Source organism: Chaetura pelagica, unplaced genomic scaffold, assembly GCF_000747805.2.
Source record: "Chaetura pelagica isolate M959 unplaced genomic scaffold, ChaPel_1.0 scaffold20, whole genome shotgun sequence".
Classification (NCBI taxonomy): Eukaryota; Metazoa; Chordata; class Aves; order Apodiformes; family Apodidae; genus Chaetura; species Chaetura pelagica.
Window position 1 is genome coordinate 3177143 of NW_009951958.1, and position 4035 is coordinate 3181177.

General features: G+C 45.2%; 1 protein-coding gene across 1 annotated transcript in view; it reads left to right on the forward strand.

Moving 5' to 3' along the window:
• EIF4E2 (eukaryotic translation initiation factor 4E family member 2) overlaps positions 1 to 4035 on the forward strand; it is a 20696-nt gene that overhangs the window by 13051 nt on the left and 3610 nt on the right. The window lies entirely within an intron of this gene.

A 4035-nucleotide genomic window follows, 5' to 3' on the forward strand; every position in this document is an offset into this window, starting at 1 on the left:
GCAGGAATTGCTCGGCTGTCTTGCATACACTGTTGCTGTCCCGGGGGTTATCAGCATTTCTTTTCTGCACTGGTAACTGTGTGGTCAGTGATCATCTCCTGCATTGAGAGCTCCCACTTGCAGTACCATTCAGGAATCCCTGGATTCAACAATATTGCTTCATGTACCAGGAGAGACCAGACCTGTGGCCATATAGCACAGGATGCTGTTGAGCTGGCTGGTTTGGAAATATTTGGATTTCTGTGTGACTTTATGGATCGTCCTGTCAGCTCTAAAGCAAGGCTACCTCTTCTGAAAAGAAAGCCTCAGTTATTTGTAAGTGCCTGCTGCAGTGAGAGCTGAGCAGGGTATAAAACTCTTCTTTCCCTTCAAAGTCACCACGGATAACTAATGGGACAGCTCGAGTAAATGAGAAGAATAGTTGATCTTAATAGGGCTGGCACTGAGTTCGTTTCACTACAGGCAGTTGGAGGAAATGTCCTCAGACTGTTTTAGCTAGGAAACAAGCAGGTACCCTATGGAGGGAATAAGGGTATGCACTGTAAGAAGAGTGCAGGGGCAAGGGTCATGGGACAAAAAAGTGAGAAATAACAACATCAAGTGAGGAATGAGGAAGAGAAATCCCCATGGAAGTGGCAGGTGTTTGGTAAGTTCAGTGTTTGAGAGACAGGCTGGTGGTGAGGTGCTTTTGAGAAGTCTATGTTCTTACATCAGAGTTCTGTAACTCTGTTATGGTTTTGTAGCACTGTTTTCCATTTGCTTGCTAATTTCCAAGACCTCAGAAGAATCCTCACTGCTACTGTCCTAGTTGTGTCACCTTTGCCTTTGACAGTATCTTTAGTGGTGTAAGCAGGGTCAGCCTTGTCTGAAGTTAACTGGTTTGCAAGTGGGACCCATGCACGTTGTCTGAGCTTGTTAGCGGAAGGGAGGTTGCCTTGGGTCTCACCAGCTCTAGAGAGCTGTGTTGTTTCACCCTGATTCCTTCAAGTCTTAGAGCAGGAATAAAAGCTAGAAGAGAGTGGTGAGGTTCCAGATCTGATAGCTGTCCTCCTAAGTCTCTGCAATGCTGGCTTAATTCATTTATCACTCCATTTTCCAATTCTATTAATAATTTCAGATGCTGCAAGTCTAGGAGCACTTCCGTACACCTGGACTTTGAAGTGATGGATTTATTGATCCATTCTCTGTCACCTTAGTGTGCTTTGTTCAGAAGTGTCCATGACTTTGTAAAAGGCTTCCTTATCTTGATGGCCTCTCTCTTACCAAATAAGTGACTAAAACCTAGTTTTTGCATAATTTTTTTCAAGGAGGTCAGTTCAGGTGTGTTCATTTCAAAGTCACAGTGGCTGCCATGTTTGCTTTTGCTACAGATACGGCCAGATATGTGAAATAATTCTTTCAGGCTAGAAGAGTATCTTACATTTTTTAATAAAGTTATTGGTTTTCAGGCCTGTCACAAAGTTCTTGACTGGCTTTGAACAAATTCCAAACACTCTGATAGAGCGTGGGGAGCACCCAGGAAGAGGCTGTGCTGCTCTGGTCACCGTACCTGCAGAATGCAGTGAGTGGTTGGTGTGCTGGGAGGTTACACGCAGGCTGGTGGAAAGAACAGACCATAGTGACAGTTCTGGGGGCAGCATGCACTCTGGTAAGGAGGCAGGGCTGAACGTGGAAATACTGAAGGGGAACTGCTTGGACTTAAAAGATTGAGGGTAGTTGGAGAAAACAACTACTGCTGCTTGCACAGTGGTGACTTGGAAAGTCCCTTGAAGTGGCTTCTCTTCCACTTTTTGCTGCAGTCTCTGATGATGGCTCCTTTTTGCATTTTTTCCCCCCCCACTTTAGTTGATGGGGATAAAGGGCGCACCCTGGGCAGTGGCAAAGAGGTTAGGAAGTTTCAGCAGTTGTGGGTCAGGAATGAGTGTGGAAGAACAGCTCTGGCTGGCTTTATTTAGCCTGCTAATGTTTCCATTTCCCATCTGTTCAATGGGGATAAGCTAAGTGTTGGGGATCAATTCACTGAGTATCTGATGGCCGCAGAGACAGTATAGCAATAACGTACTAAAAATGTCTATACATAAAAATAACCTCTTAGACTTCCTGGCAATGTGCCTTTGGCACGTCACAGGTCGTAAAGACTCTGCCAGACAAAATTAACTGGCAGCCTTGTTCGGTACGAAATGGAGAGCAGTCTGCTCTTCTAGCATAGTTTAGGTACATTAGGGCAGACACATCCTGGTGGATTTTTTCAGTCAAGTCAGCAGATAGTTGGGAGTAATTAGTACTATAATATGTATGAGGGTCTTGGCTTAAAAATTCTTAGCTGGAAGAGCTTTTTCTCTGTCTCTGAGAAGGACTTGGCAGCTGAAGGACTGTGTGCATGATGTGATTGGGATGTTGGAACAGGGAACTCCTTTATTTGAAAGGGGTAATAAAATTATCGATTATGTTGACAAATACTGCCCTTGTGTCCCTTCTGCAGAGAACAGAAGTTACAAGTTTGGGGACAACTGTGGGAGAAGAAAGAGAGAAGATGTCATTATGGGTGATGGAAATATGGTAGAAATACAAGGCATGGGAGGCTGGATGGAAAACAAAGGTAGAGACTTCAACAGGGCTGGAGCTATGTGCATAGCTTTCCAACCTGTATGCAGCAGCTAAGAGGGCTTCTTTTCCCCCTACCTTTCTTCTGGAGTGAGGCAGTTGTACTCACAGTGTCTGGTACCTTGATAGATCCCAGGAGCCTGGGACTTGGAGGGCTGTGGAGATTCAGTTGCTGCTTGGAAGTTTTGTCAGAGTGGTTTTGGAGTGGGAAGTACTGGAGTGTTTTGCCATTCACTGCTCTTGTAGTGGTGGTGCTGAAGTCAGTGATCTTTAAAGTTTCACCTTCAGCTCTTTCAAAAAAGGGATTTGCTGTCCTGTGGTCTGGGAACGTAGTGTCACAAATTCCAAGCTGTATACCACAGTGACAAGCTTCTGGCTTGTGCCCTCTTTGTTGGGGTCCCAACTAGACTTGCCTGTATGTGGTGTACAGTCTGTGAGGGTGGATGTGGCAGGCACTCTGCCAGTGTGCCAGTGTTTATTAGGGTTATGACTTGGCTGGGAAAGAGCATATGACACCTGAGCTGCTTTCTTGATTTGGGAGCTTGACTCTGAGGCACAGGTAAGAACCAGGCTGGTGGTCTGCTTTTGGCACTGATGCTGACTAATACAGGATTTCCATTTCTGGACTCCCTGTCATGTTGCAGTGGCCTGATGAGGCAATGTAGAAAACAAGATATGAGGTAGCTGCTCAGTACCAGCAATAAAACCTGCAGGATGGTGTGGGTTTATGACTGACCTGCATTCCCTTTAAGGTCCCTCCAGCTCCATGGGGCTCTCTGCATTCAGTAAATGGCTTGGCATGTGCTGTAGGCACCATCACTGTTTTGCTGGGCATGGACAACTGTGAGGTTCTTTGATACCTCTGATCCCAGAAGATAATAGTCATGCTCACATTAACCTCAGCATCTTTTCCCTGGGAGGCCATTCAGTATGCTGCTTTTGTAAAACAGACAGCAATTTTTCAGTCTGCTAGCTTCATCCGTCAGTAACATTCTCCACCAGGGAATGCAGCATTAGGCCTGTCCCTCCAACTTATCTGAAAACATTTTCATTTCAAATAGCTGTAATGTTTTTACTGGGTCGTCATAAACAATGCAGGTTTGCAATAGGAAATTAGACTTTCTAACAACAATTGGATTCTGCTGCCTGATTGAAGATTTTTGTAATAACTAAGCTGTGTGGCATTAAAAGAAGCCCCTTCTGGGGGATTACTGCATATGCAGGTTTGTGGTGAAGCATGAGGCCAGTAACTGGCTGAGTTTAACCAGCCAAGGAACGTGATAATCCTCCAGAAAGACGCAATATCGTCTATTTTATTAGCAATAGGAAATGGATATTTCATTTGTGACTGGGAAGGTCATACCTGTCTCTGGGTATTAATGTGGCTGTATCAGCAGCAGCCAGAGGGGCAGCCTCGTGTCTGTGCAGAAC